The sequence below is a fragment of the Helianthus annuus genome, chromosome 8 (assembly GCF_002127325.2).
Source record: "Helianthus annuus cultivar XRQ/B chromosome 8, HanXRQr2.0-SUNRISE, whole genome shotgun sequence".
Taxonomy (NCBI): domain Eukaryota; kingdom Viridiplantae; phylum Streptophyta; class Magnoliopsida; order Asterales; family Asteraceae; genus Helianthus; species Helianthus annuus.
Window position 1 is genome coordinate 145,999,590 of NC_035440.2, and position 15,847 is coordinate 146,015,436.

At 36.6% G+C, this 15,847-nt stretch overlaps 1 long non-coding RNA gene across 1 annotated transcript; it reads right to left on the bottom strand.

Moving 5' to 3' along the window:
• Window positions 1-299: 299 nt before the first annotated feature.
• Window positions 300-1,896, bottom strand: LOC118480891. Its single transcript, XR_004864107.1, has 3 exons — window positions 1,745-1,896; window positions 1,166-1,232; window positions 300-372 (listed from the first exon to the last, which is right to left on the bottom strand). It is a non-coding gene; the product is annotated as an uncharacterized LOC118480891 (long non-coding RNA).
• Between the last annotated feature and the right edge of the window lie 13,951 nt (window positions 1,897-15,847).

A 15,847-nucleotide genomic window follows, 5' to 3' on the forward strand; every position in this document is an offset into this window, starting at 1 on the left:
CGGGAAGTGCCTAAAACACACTTTAAATGCATAATTCTGCACACAATAATAAAATTCAGCATTTTAAAATACAAATAAAGTGCAAAAATATGTCAGAATGTGTAAGACCCAGTTTATATTACCAGATTTAACAACCTAAAAACCATGCATTTAACACCAAGATGACGACTTAACAGAAACTTTCATCATTTAAACCCAAAACTAACACAACATACATGTATTGTTGTTACAAACCACATTCAAGACGGTAACTACCATTAGTTTACATAGTTTTTAAAACAAAAGTTTGGATGCGGAAGCGTTCTAAAAATGTGTGTGTGTTCGGTTCGACTCGCTTGCTTGATCTTCATCCTTTACTTGGGTACCTGAGAACTAACATTTTGAACAAGCATTAGTACTATCACTCTTGGAAGTTTACGTATTCGAACCAGGTCCGAACACTGGTTCGAGAAAATGATCAAAACAAACTTTATCAAACAGGGCTCCACCGTAATTTACGGTGTCACCGTAAATTACGGTGGCTTCTGGACATTTGGGACCTACCGTAACTCAGTTGGAATCCACCGTAAAAGAATTGCAGGCCACCGTAAATTACGACACCACCGTAATTTACGGTAGACCCTGCACATAACTCCCTTGTTTAAAATGCAGTTTTCTTGCTGATTCATTATGAATCGAAACAGCATAATTTCGCATAAATCGCTAAGCGGCTGCGCTAATACTTCATACCTGTGTTTTGTTTATAACATTACTCAACTATTTCTCAATCGAGCTTGCTTACGGGAACTAATTTACACGCTAAATTACAAGACTTCTAGTTAATTGTTTGTTCTATTATCATGCATCCAATTCAAACCTTAACTCCTATAATAAGAACAAGGCTTTTAAATTTGTCTATGGTGTTCGCTACACGGCCTATACCTCATGTAATATTCGCACAATATAATAAAGTCATGCTTCGTGTTTATCACCGAAACTTGTTTGACCCATTTAGGTGCTGAGATTAAACACCTTACGGATGCTCAATTTCATGTTTATAACTTGTTTAAGGCAATAGCCAAATTCATGACATAATGGAAATTCTTGGTCATCATGCTTTATTTCCTTTTAACCAATGCATGCAGCTAATAATATATATAATGTAATGAAACTATAAATTTCATACCTTTAGAGCGCGCCTTTTCCTCGTGAATCCCCTCCGGCTTGCCCGCTAGAGGAACCGGACTCCTTGCCTAGAAAATTCAGTTTTTAACATGTTTAGAATCATTTTCATGACCATTTTCACATCAATTATGGATCATTATCAAATCTGCGTTTTTATCCAAATTTCACATGTAATCCTCACTTAGGCATTTCAACAAACACCTAGTGGGTCAGATTTTTCTATATTCAAAAACAAGTTCGTGACTTGTGATTCAACATCTAATTTCACTATAATAGTAATTTTTACATGCATCTTGACATCATCTTTTCAGAATTTATTTCCTAATTTTCAGATTATGCAAAACAAGAGTTATAATTTCAGCATTAAACAAGCTTCTTAAAGTTCTCTAATCACCTACAATGGTGATTATGTAACCCTACTAGTATCATACAAGGTTATGTCAAGAAATCATCTAAGGTTTGATCCTAAACCTCATACTCCTTCTAATTTCAGCCATGCATCCACAATCAAGCTGAATTTCTCATGTTTCACAATTAACCTAGAGTTTGTGATGTAACAAAATTACTGAGTTTCACATACCTTTTGATCCTTACAACGAGGTGTTTACTAATATGTGATTAGAGCTCGATTTGGAACTGATTTGGGGCTTCAATTGAAGGGATTTTGCTTGAGTTAGGGTTTGGAAATGGGGATGTCGCCCCCCTGCTTGTTTCTTGATCGACCAGACTCCCAATTTGGGAGGTTTGGTTTATTTTGTTACTATTAGTAACACAACTTTGAGTTTTGACAAGTTTAGTCCCTTTAATTATGATTCTCTCTAGTTTTAATTATTTTAACCATAATATGCATTAATTCAAGGCTTTGAATTTAACTAGGTTAAATTCTTAGTTGGTAAACTCTTGTTTATCTATTCTTTGAACTTTATAATACACGGGTTTAGGTCTTTGGGGGTGTTACAGAATGGTCCTGTATACTTTCCTAAGTTCTGGGGATTAAAAGTGTTGCAAAAATATATATAAAAGACACTTTAAGGAATAATTAAACACTTAAACGGAACGATATCAAACCGGATAACCGGACATTACCCGGAACACAAAATTTTTGCCAAACACATTGTTTCACTATTTCTTGGCTTGTCGTGATCCCCGAACACCCTAACACCCACTACATATCAAATAAATACCATGTGGAAGCTAACACTTAGAAATCTAACCAACCATTACACTTTAGTTGAAAAAGTTTCAACCAACCCCCCAGTCCGAATTCGGTCCCCATGTGGACCCACACAATTTTCACACCATACTACATAATCTCTAACTTGATTTAATTCCAATTGTTTATTGGATGTTACTTGTGTTAGTGTCCATAAGATGAGAACACATCTTTATAAGTATGGAGCTCTTGATCTTCATCATCACTTCAAAGATCACACTCCTCACTCTCACACTCTCTCTCCCTCTCTCGGCCACGCTACCACCGCCAACACCACCACCATTGCACCACCATCATCCTCCATTTTCAAGTCTCTTTCAAGCTTAAAGGTTGATACAAGAAGGCTTGCTACTTGTGGAACTTCAAAAGGGCTTTGTTCTTGCTTGTTCATCATCTTTTTCTCATCATCTTCTTCACTAGATTCTACCCTAGCCTTGTGCTAGTAGTAAGTTACTTGTACACCCTTGTTCATCTTGTTGTTGTGATCAAAAGTTGTAGTATGTTTAGTATGTTCAAATCACTAAAGAAACAAGAACACTAAAAGATGAACATGAAGCTTTACATGAAATCTTACATAAAAAGTTTACTTAAAGATGAAAAATGTTACTAGTTTGATGTTGTAATGAGTATGTTGTTAGTTTTATGATGAATCTTGCTTGTGTGATGGTAATCACCATAAGATCTTGTTAAATGATGTTTAAGAACATGGTTTAACAAGAATAGAAAGTGGTAATGTAATACATAAATTACCACCTTCTAGTTTGATCATGAACTTGAAAAAAAATAATTTTCTTAAAATATAAATGAACAAGTTGATGGATGATCATGTTAATCCAAGTTTTTCAAAAGGTTTTTGCAAACAAACAAAGTTCAAGAAACAATCTCTAAAAGTTTATGACTTTTACACACTCTTACATAATTTTTGTAAGTAAAATAAGTGTAAAAAGCTTTTATTTACAAGAAGAGTTCAAGAGTTAAATTTTTGTAAAAATTACTTACAAGTTGTAAACACTAAATTATTTTAAGAGAATGATTTTTAAAGAAATAAATACGTTTCGGAAGGTAACTAGGTCTACTAAAAGTCTTACCGAGTTACTACGCGTTTTCGAGATATATCAAGTTCATGACTAGTGTGAAACGCATATATTTTTGCTCTTGGAAATGTAAAGATTGATTGTTGATGATTGTTGATTGATTTTGAAAAGAAAATGATATGCTTAATAGCATGGACACCTCTGTTTTTAGGGGAAACTTTGGCGAAATTTTCTAAAAATCTCAAGACTTAGAAAATATTTTTTTAGTTAGTTTTTACGAATATATTTTTAACCTTGTTTTAAAAATAAACTTCGCCATGATTTTTATTACAAAAATACTAAGTGCCGGAGGTTGATTTTCGTAAGTAAAATGTGATAAATATATATTTAGAATATATATTTTATACTAAAACTCTTGTGTGATTATTTGTTTATTTTGTGAACTAGTTATATTATTTTTAGGGTGAAATAATATAACTATTATATACCATGAAATTACGACTCCAAAATAATACCAAAACTCTCACGAAATAAATATTTAAGCTACGCAATTATTATTGCGATACGAAACGCTAAAACGTGACTTATGTAATATTTCGGAAAAATACTCTTATACGTATATTTTGGTAAAATATTATTTTGGAAAATCTATGAAGTAAAATATAATATTTTTGGGAAAATATGTATGTTTTGAATTAAGATGTTTTAGGCAAATAATTTAAATATATTTTCTAAGTGAGACTTAAAATATTTTTTTTTCGGAATTACAAGTGTACATGTATAAATACCCCCATCCTTGGGAAGGAAATACACATATAAATACTTGAGAAGTGTGGATACGGAATAGTTGCCTAACTATTCTTCCTAAAAACAAAATTTAAGTTAAAATAATTATTATTATTTTAACTAGTAGTCACAAACTTGATATAATATCAAAGTAACGCAACTCAAAACATTAAACCCTAAGCCAAGACACGGCCCATCCGTCTAATAGGCATTAGTACGTGTAGGTCGTCACGCAGCAGATCGAGTTTGAGGTTGACGTTACAGGATACGCACTTCTGTGAGTTCATGTCCCCCTTTTCTCTTTACTGTTTTCAGTTTTATACTTCTGGGGTGAAATACATGCGACAATTATTACAAACATTTATTTATATAGTATGGTTAGCGTAGGCAGGGTTTTTACTACTAGATCATGTGAGGGGTGGGTACAACACTTAAGGCCATTAATCCTCGTTGTTAGGACCGAGGGACACAAGAGTGATAGATCTATTTGGGTGTAGCGAGCCTACACCCGTGAGGCCGGGGCGGCGCATAGAGGTGACTGTGTCTTACAGCCGAAGCCCGGTAACAAATTTGCTAGGTTTGAGTTTTCCTGCACCCTTTCACACATACCAGTGGCTTTGCAACCCATTGGTGATCTCTTTTTCCTTATTGCTACATACCAGGGACTTTTATTCATACATGAAAGGTTTATACATACTAACTTTTACAAGAACTCGCTCAACTTTTGTTGATTTTTCAAACTACATGTATTTCAGGAAATTAATGGATCTGGCGATGTGTGCAATCATTTCAAGCTACGTAGGGAATAATGATGTCATCCAGGTTTAGGAGGTGTAACCCTTGCCTGGACGGGTTACACGTCTTTAAACCATGTTTTTATTTAAGTCTTTTGCGGTGTCATGTGAACACGTTTTAATTATCTCATGGTTGTATTTTGTTTTATGTGTCGACTTTTAAAACAATGATGTTGTGATAACTTTTAAAACTTAATGAATGGATGACTATCATGTGTTTTATTTTCATATAGCATTGTTGTGATTGTTGCTATGGTATTAAGAAGTCACACCAAATAAACCCACGCTTCCGCAAAAGCCAGGGTGTGACATTTATCTTGTGGTAACGCATCAGAAAGCTTGTCAACCCATTCATCATCTTCATTTGTTATCTCCAATCTTTTCATTTCCTGGACAAGATGATAATATCTATCGATAGTCTTCTTAGTCATTTCACCTTTGCCAGCTGTAAACATATCAAAAAATTTCTTTAGTAAAGCACGTTTGTTTTTTTATCATATCAGCGCTTCCCTTAAACTTGTTACACAACGCTAACCAAATTGATCTAGCAGTGTTCTCATGTTGAGGCAAAACAAAGATATCTTCTTTCACTGCTTGTTGGAGAATACTAATCATCATTTTTTCACTGGTGTATTTCAATTTCTCATCCGCTGAATAATCACTTAAACATTTTTCATTTCCACATTCATCTTTTGGTTTAACGTAATCTTTGTCCAACGAAACCCATGCATCAAACTTATAAGCCTGCACCCATGTTTCAAAACGGTTTTGCCATCCTTTAAAATCCTTGATGTACATAAGCTTTGGAGGCTTTTGAGACGTTCCCGTTTCATTTTCGATTTCAAGAGTTTCAGCAACTGTAATTGGAGCAGCTGGAGTAGTGGCAAACGCGTTGTAAAACTCCTCTTCCATATTTAGGTCAAAAGTTTCACAATATCTCAAAGTTCAAGCAAAATGTAAGTTCACACGAAATGGATTTGATGCGAAATGATGCTGTTGGTGCACTACATCTGTTGATTTCGTCTTAGATCGAGTTTTTCATTGTATTGTATAGATTAGGGCGCGTTTTACGAGAAAACTGAAGAGTTTAGGTGTTTTAGAGTGCTGGTCCGCTTATACGGACATGCCGAATAAGAGGTCCACCTCACACCTACCTGGACCGCTTATACGGACATGCCGAATAAGAGGTCCACCTCACCTATAAATACCATATGAGAGGTCCACATTTGTAACTTTGAGATTTCCATACCGAGGTGCTGCCGGTGTGAGAATTGCGTGTAAAAAGTGTTAAATCAATCAGTAAAGAGAATTAAGTGAAGATCTAGCTGTTTCTACGTCAGGTACTTGTTTTCCGCACCTGTATCTGATCAAACTCCTCTGATTGACTCGTTCGGGTCAGATTCCGATCCTACAAGTGGTATCAGAGCTTCAGGAGGAGGAGTTCTATTGAGATTTGCTGGATTTCATCACTTTTTCTTCTTCTACACCTTCTTTCTTACGTCAGACCAAGATTTCACGGTCCGTTTTGGCTGATTTTTGGATATGTTGTGCGCATATACCTGATCTAAAATCCTACCAAGTTTCAGCTCGAAACTCCAAGTCGTTTTGGAGAAATCGCAGTTTTTCGGGTCCGGTTCGCGTCAAACAGGTAATCCAAGATCATCAGGTATTTCGAGATCGTCAAGTGATACAAGTCTAAAGCATGGATTCTGAGTTTTACAACGCGTTCGCTACAACTTCTGCTAGTCCATCCGATATTGCTAAGAACTTCAACATGGAGAATGAAACCGGAACAATACAAAAGCCCCCGAAACTCATGGGAATTGAAGATTATCACGGATGGAAGAAACGGTTCGAGAATTGGGTGCAGGCGAATCATCTAAAAGCTTGGGAGAGCATCGAAACTGAATACGTTAGACCACAAAACGCTATGAGAGTTGATAAGATCATTTCTGAATTCAGTGAGCAAGAGAAAGAGAGTTATAAAGGAGAGAAAATGATGATCAATCTGTTACAACAAGCAGTAAAAGAGGATATTTTTGTGTTACTCCAACATGATGACAATGCTTACTCTATCTGGGAAGCTCTTAAAAAGAAGTTTGAAGGAAGTACCGAGATGCTACAGAGTAAAGCAGCATTGCTGAAAAAGGAGTTTGAATTGTTTGCGTGTATGCCTGGTGAAACGACCAAGACTCTTATTGAAAGATACTGTCATTTAGTTCGCACTATGTCACAGTTGAAAATTACAAAAACTCCAGCTGAATGGGTTGAAAAACTTGCTGATGCGTTACCGCAAAAGGAATGGGGCACGTATCTGATGATATTGAAGAATTCCGGACAGTTTAGCAGGTTGTCGATTGCACAGTTTATCGAGAAACTGGAGGCACAGGATCTGGAGCAACAGAAAATTGCCAGAATGAGCAGTTCTACTCATCAGCAAGATATCAAATTGTATTATAAAGGAAATGTTCAAACTGCTGAAGTCAGTCCAAAGATACAAACTGCATTTAGTGCTGGAAATCAGTCTCCACCTAGTAGTCAAGGTTCTGTTAACATTAGTGGATTCTCAACGGTGAATCCTCCAAGTGTTCATAGTGCATCTATTGGAAATGGACATTCGATTCAGTGCAATGTAGCTCTACATCTTCAAAATGGTCAAAATTATTCTGAAGAAGTCGTAAAGTATCATATGGGATTATTGGTCACTGCATTGGAAGCTTATGAAGGGTTGATTGCCGGAAGAATTGGGAATCCAATGCTAACAAAAGAAGATTATGACCAGATCGATGCAGAAGAGCTAGAATTGATGGACATCAAGTGGGCTTTAGCGAGTGTTTTGAGGAGAGCTGAAAAGTTTATATTGGTTACAGGGAGAACTGATTTCTTGGATGCAAACCTTTCTAACTTAGGATTTGATAAATCTAAAGTTGTTTGTTTTCGTTGCAGGGAGAAAGGTCACTTTAAAAGAGAGTGCAAGAATCAGCAGCCAAGAGGAGAAAAAGAATCGTCTGGGAAAGATGATTATTACAGGAAAACCATTTATCAGCAAATCACTCATCAACCGCATCAACAAAAGGAACCTCAAACGGCACATGGAAGAATGATCGAGGATGCAAACAGGAAAGCTTATTTTGGCATCGCTGATCAAGATAATGAGAAAGTGGCTGAAGGATTTAGCTGGGACAAATATATTCCAGCTGATTCAAACGTTAAAGCGTTCATTGCACATATCATTCAAAAGCCAGAAATGCTGAAGGAATGGATGGAAGTGTTATCTGATGAAGAGAAGAGTGAAGATGAAAGATCCGTTTCTTCTGAAAACAGTTCATCAGAAACAAGTGATAGTGATGAAGAGATTGAACAGATTAATATTGGAAAAACTCACTTATCTTCTGATAGCTTTGAATTTTATTTTGCAGAAAAACTGAACAAATTGAAAGAGAGGAAAGCTGCAAAGAAAATGAAGGAAGTCAAAGTGATTGAGAAGATTGTGGAGGTTGAAAAGAGAGTTGAAGTCGAGAAGATCGTTTAAGTCACAAAACCCTGTCTTACATGTTTAGAGTCTTGTAAACAATGTATAGAGAAAGACGAGAGGTTTAGTGAGTTAGAAAAGTTGAAAGAACAATTGTTATTTGATGTAAAAAACTTGAAAAAGTCGTATGATGTATTGAATAGGCATGTGAATGGTCTGGAGAAGACTAACTCAGAAAGAGAGAAAGCTTTGAAGATGCTAAATGCAACAATGATGACAAAGCAGAAAGAGATCAACATGTATATAGAAGAATGTGCAAAGTTGAAGAAAGAGTTGGATAGTGAAGCAGCTGAGAATGAAAGAATCAGAAGATTGCTGCAAAGTTACAAAGGTTGTGACTACGTAATCGACAGAATTTATCCAACAGTTGAAGGTTTTGAGGCATTTAAAGATGAACAACCAACGAAGAGAAAGGATACTGGTAAGAAACAGGGTGTCTGTTATAATAAGTGTCTGCCTCCGATTTGGGAAGGGTACTCGCCTAGAAAACCTAACGAGGAAGAACTAAAACAGGCGATCAATATTAAGCTAGAATCCGAGATAACCGATGTTTTACCAGACAATATTGACGTCACGTTTACAGCGTCTGACACAGATCATGAGTCTGAACTGATAAAACGAGTGGTCGATCAAGTGTTGGATAAGGATGAGGAGTCAGAGTCAAAGTCCGAGTCCGAAAGTTCGTGTCAGTCAGTCAGGAGTTCGAGTTCGTCCGAAAAGAGTTCAAAATCATCGGGAAAAGGGGTTTACAGTAAAGAGTTTTTATTGTCAAAATCTAATTTGAATGACGAAACGTTTGAAGTTGCATATACTTTGAATGGTTCTGACAAATTATATTTTGATAAAGAGTTTCCAATAAGAGGTGTTAAATCAGAAATGATTAAAAAGGTTTTCAAACTAAAAGAAATTAATATTTCTGAAATAAAAGATGAAAATCTTATTGTAAAACCTAAATTTTACACCTCAAGAGTTCAACAACGTCTAAACAAGAAAAAAGGTTACAATTCTGGTTCGGGTTTTCAAAAGAAACCAAACCAAAATCGTAGCTACAAAAAGAAAGGACTTGGTTTTACTCCACCAGAAAACTATAAAAACAGAAAATTTTCTAAAACAAATACAAAATTTGTTTCAGGTACAAGCTCAGAAGAGGAGAAGAAGTGCTCATTCTGGAAACAATCTAACCAAGAGTTTCTAGCCGAGAAGAGAAAGAATGGAGCTTATGTGAAGAAAGAAACCAGAACCTGTTTCCGATGCAATGAAGTTGGTCACATTGCATGGAACTGTCCGAAAGCGACAAACATTAAACAGGGAGTTTCTGGAAAATTGAAAGAAGTTGTTGTTGATAAAACCGAACCACCAACTGAAAAGTTTAAAGTTTTCAAAAATTCAACATTTGAAGTTGGTGAATGTTCGAAGAGATTTTACAAACGAAGTGTAAAACTTGACAACCAAAAATGGGTTGTTAAGAAATCTGAGGTAAAATCTGGCGATGAATCTGATTCCACAAAATCAGAAGAGCCACAGTTTGATGAGAGTGATGAAAACTCAGTTCCTTCAATGGATGACGAGAACTTTCCACCATTAAGGACTGAGAATTTTAAAAGAAAAGTTGGAAAGACTGAAGTCTCAAATCAGGATTATTCTGAAAAGGATAATTTTGATGTTGAGAAAGCTTTTAATGGGAATGTAAAGAAAATTTTTGGTAAAATGGTTGATAGAAAGGTGAAAGGGGTAAAAGATTTCTACGCTACAAAGAAAGCAACTTACACCCCAACAAAATCTGAATTGAAATCACCCAAGGCTGGTCAGGCTTGGGTGGACATTTTCTTTGCTTGAAAAACCTGACTTGCCGGAGATCCCAAGTTTGTAATCGTGGATCAGGAATCGGCATCATTCATGTATTATGAATTTGTATGAAAAATTCTTAAAATTGTTAAAACTTTACAGGTTGAATGACTACGCCGGAGCTTCCAGGTTGGTAAGTGCGAAGCAGGAATCGGCATTTTGTATATACATACAAGTGGTATTGTATGGTTATTTTACAGGTGGTACAGGTTGCTTAATTGCAAAATAGTAAATCAGGGACATTAAGTTGTACTTGATTTACTAACTCATGATATTACAAAGAACAAGATGATGAACCATATCCCCGATTTTAACAAAGTGATAAACCTACACGTTGTTTTATCTTAACAAACTCATTTTCCGGAAAATTCATTTTGATTAAAACAAACTTAAGTGTTTTGAAATCTAAATGAGAAAATGGTTTGTGAAAGGGGGAGTTCAGATTGTTTATGCCTAGTGAATGGCGAATTGAGGCGATTTGATGTTAGTTGTCAAGTTTCTGTACAGTTTGTGTTGTTTTCTATATTTTCAAGTAGGTCACGAGTCTAGAAGTTTTCAAATTTCCTTTGAAATGTGTTTGCATTTTAGGGGGAGTAGGGAAATTTCAGAAAATCCAAAAAAATTTCAGAAAATCCAAAAACATTAGAAAATTTGAAAAATACAAAAACATGATAAAATGAAAAATGAGTTTCTTTGTGAATAGAGGAAATGATAGTACATCAGAGGACTGTCACAACATGCTAAAGAAATGTAAAGATAAAATGTGATAAACAATCTCACTGTGGATATGCCAGTAGGTTTTTACACATTTAGTAGATTGTGACGAGATATAAACCTAAAATTCAAACTTGCTTGTTCTGTGGGTTAACACAAACTTGGATATATAGGTAACCCCTGAAATCTTGTTTGAAAGGTCCCTTATTCTGAGATACTAGGTCTTTATACTCAGTGATATCTGGGGTATTATCCCGGGACTTCTGCTGTATGGAAGTACTGACCTAGTCCCCGGATAATGCTTTACGCAAATTCTTGAAACATAGCATCGCCCTCAGCAAGCTGATGAAACAATAAAATTGATAGTCACTGCTGTTGAAATCAAAAGATCCTCTAAAGGGGACACACCGAAAAGTCAAAGCCGTCATCTCTCTGCGTATACGGAAGTATCGACCTGAGCTCTCACGGTTTCGCACCTAACCCCTTACAGATATCAGTTGTGGTATACTCACCTGTAAGACTGAATATTGGGATCTGGATACGGGAGTATATTCAAGTAGTGGGACACACGGATAAGTTTAAGTTCTTAAGACATTAATATCGTATCTCGGATCAGTTGAAACTTTGTGTGAAAATTTAAGTGGACAAACATACTGACAATCTAGGTGAATTGTTTAGAACTTAAAATGAAATGAAGTTTAACGGTGTTGGTGATTTGTCTCATAAACTGATATGATCCTCTTACACGAACTCACAAAAATATCGTTTGTAAATGTTTCTTTACTGCATTACATGTTTCTCTATTCCAAAATTCAAAAAGATTTTCAGTGTGTTTTAGCATAAAATTTTGAAAAAGTCAAAAAGATTTCCGACAACTGATATTGGAAAGCTGATTTTCAAAATTCCGAGTGCTAAACATGATGAGCAATATTTGAGGGGGAGTGTGTGTGTGGAATTAAAAGTTTTCACAATTTAACCTTTTAAGTGGTTCATCAAGATTGTCACTGATAAAGTTTCAGTTTGATTTGTAGAAGAGTTTGTTTAGTGTATATGTCTTTATTCTAAAAATTGTAAAACTTATGTTTTGGGTAGAGAATTTGCAGGAAAAGATGAGAAGCTGTTAGATGAAAAGACAGACAACGATCCTGAAGATATTACTGAAGAACAAAGGAATGCCAGTAAATCGAGAAGGGGAGTCTGAAGATAGAGAGAAAGAAAGCCTAGAGACTGATCAAGACTGAAGATGTGAAGACACAGCATTGTTGTGACTCGATAGTCGACTCCATCAACATCTGAGGGGGAGTCTGTTGGTGCACTACATCTGTTGATTTCGTCTTAGATCGAGTTTTTCATTGTATTGTATAGATTAGGGCGCGTTTTACGAGAAAACTGAAGAGTTTAGGTGTTTTAGAGTGCTGGTCCGCTTATACGGACATGCCGAATAAGAGGTCCACCTCACACCTACCTGGACCGCTTATACGGACATGCCGAATAAGAGGTCCACCTCACCTATAAATACCATATGAGAGGTCCACATTTGTAACTTTGAGATTTCCATACCGAGGTGCTGCCGGTGTGAGAATTGCGTGTAAAAAGTGTTAAATCAATCAGTAAAGAGAATTAAGTGAAGATCTAGCTGTTTCTACGTCAGGTACTTGTTTTCCGCACCTGTATCTGATCAAACTCCTCTGATTGACTCGTTCGGGTCAGATTCCGATCCTACAGATGCTTTCAAGCGAACTGGATCTTTGGAGGGAAATGGATCTTTCAAGCGAATTGGCACTTTCACGCGGAATGACACTCTCACACAAAATGGAAATCTATTTCGTACGAACTGATATCACTTTCAAGCGAAATGAAAACTTGATGCGAAATGGAGTCTGTTTCAAGCGAAATGGGGTTGCATTCACACAATCGGGTAGTTTTTGACAAAATTGATAAAGTTTTAGGTTGATTTTAGGTCTGGTTTCTTCAAGGATTGATTAAAACAGTGTTTCGCTTGTTATTTGTGAGAATCGGTCCATTTTAACCATGAAATCTTGATTCATTTTGAAAAAAATGTGTCACACCCCCAAAATCCACACGCGGAGTACCACCGCTTGGAGGCGTGACATGACCAGGATCATGCCATCAATCATATTGAACATAGCATAATATAAATAAGATAGTTCGTAAAACCCGATTCAATACAATTGATGTTCTAAACCAAACATGGTATCAATAGCGGAAGCGTACTAATGAAAATCCAAAATATGTAAGTGTAAACCCAAAGTAATGTTAAGTTTGATTGTTTAAACGTTTGAACATGGCATCCACAATCCATGCTCCACAACGACCTGCTCCTTCCTAGTGCAAGCTCCATAAGTACCTAAGGTCCTGCAAGGCATGCAGCAAAGAGTCAACAACTAGTTGAGCGAGTTCACAGTTAATAGTTCAGTAACAGTATAGTGTGAGTAGTAGTATGCTCGTTCGTTATGTCATGTACCGTATTAGTTTCCATCGCGGCCTCCCAGGCAGGTATGCGAAGATTAGGGGATGTTTTTCCCAAGCGTTCTAGACTAGGTTTATGTGTATCGCGGCCTCCCAGGCAGGTGTGCGAAGATTAGTAAATTTAGTTCGCGGCCTTCCTAAGGCAGGTGTGCGAAGTCAGTCATAATATCGCGGCCAACCCTTGGCAGGTGTGCGAAGATCAGTTCAATAAGTGTTACTAGTCTAACCATATCTTATCGTTGGGTTCTATCATCTGAGTATATGCAATAAGTCATTCAATCCCATTCCCACCCGGGAACCCCATGCCTTGGCTGTGTGAACTCACCTTGGTTTGCTCGGTATGCTAAGTTATGTGCTCGCAATTAATCAATCAAGTCCTATAGTATGCACGTATATTCAATCAGTACATGTTGGTAAAGTTTCACATGTAATTTAGATCACTAAGTGTACTGGATGGTTAACATCATGTAACGCGCACACAGTTAATCAAGTTCACATAATTACACTTCCCGTAATAGATTTCCCAGTCTCCTCTAACAAGAGTATTCATTAACAGTCATGGTAAGTTTAACAGTGTTAACAGGATTAATAAACCAACAGAGTTAACTAACCAATATTGTGGCATACTAACAGAGTTATTAACAAACGGAATTAATCATCTTAACTTAGCTGAGTTAACAGAGTTAACATGCTTGACCGAGTTACCCACTTAACCTACTTAACATGATTGGCATACTTAGCATAGTTAACATACCTTAGTTAACATACATGACATACTTGACATAGTAAATGCTTAACAGGGTTAACCATCTAACCAAAATAAATAAGTTAATTGAATTTACAGAGCTAACAATGTTAATAACTTGGCCGATTTAATTGTCACAGTATTCAACAAAACGTATATGTGGCGAAAACACCTAAGGCGAAAACACTAGTGCCGAAATCCCCTATATTGGCGAAATCACCTTTGGTTTTCGTCGGGCATAAGGTGTGACGAAAACACCTTGTGTTTTCATCTGACTCTTGTGTTTTCGTGGTCCTGTGTTTTCGCTGGCAACATCATCATCATCAACAGCAGTTACGAACAATCCTAGAAATCAGATAACAGTTTCATCTCTTGCAACATACAGTTATTCAATCATATCAATTCATGCAAATCAAGAACCCTATCACTGATCATAACAACAACAATCATAACATTTATCAGGAACCCTTTTATGCATTCAGCAATAGCTTAACATATCACCTAATCAAACACTGTTAACAAGTTAACATCCTTTCAGATCCTGATCACCTTCGCATCATTCAAGATTAATCATTCAATCATAATAACCCTAGAACTCTAGATCACACCAGGTTTCGCATACAATAATTAATATAACTGATCATGTCATGCATATTAACCTCCAAGCATCATAAACATCCATATAGAACTATCGTTAATTTAGCTGTGGAAAACACTAACCGAACAAAGAATGATCAAACAAATGATCTGACTTCGAATGAGAGGAGGGCTGCCATCGACTTGAGGGTGAGGGTTAGGGTTTGACGATTAAAACGTTTACGTAAAGGTTGAGGCAAAGATATAGTGGATCGCTACTGGGCCAAAGGCCCACCTTGATTTCGTTGGCCTGAAGGTGGACGAAAACACTTAATGTGTTTTCATCCAAGAGTGTTTTCATGAGGAAAGGATTTCGGGTGGGGGTGTTTTCGTGGATTCCATGCTTGTTGCTTTTAAATTTCTCAAACACAATATTAATACAACACATTATTATTAACATGCATGCTTATATTGCACATCAATGTATAAAACACACTTATAAGGCACACCATATATACATATAAATCACAATGCGATATAACATAACACAAGCGTGTACAGTTGTGAAACAAACAAGTCAAGCGTGTACAGTTGTGAAACAAGCAAGTCGTGTCAACAATCAATCTAAACAATTAACGTGAAATAGTGCGAAGATGGAATCTTGGAAACTCGAGTTGTCACATTATCCCCAACTTGAAAGAAATTTCGTCCCGAAATTTGGTACGTACTCACTGAGGAAGCTAGTTAAGTAGCATGGTTTTCCTGGGGTTTCACATCCCCCCCCCCCGTTGATCTGGAATTTCGTCCCGAAATTCCTAGGTAGCTTCAGCCTCAGTAGTGGTTGTACTGTTCGCGAATAACTGGGGATACTTTTCTGTCATCTGGTCTTCGCGTTCCCAGGTGTACTCTGGGCCACGACGGGAGTTCCAACGAACTCGAACAAGAGGGATTCTC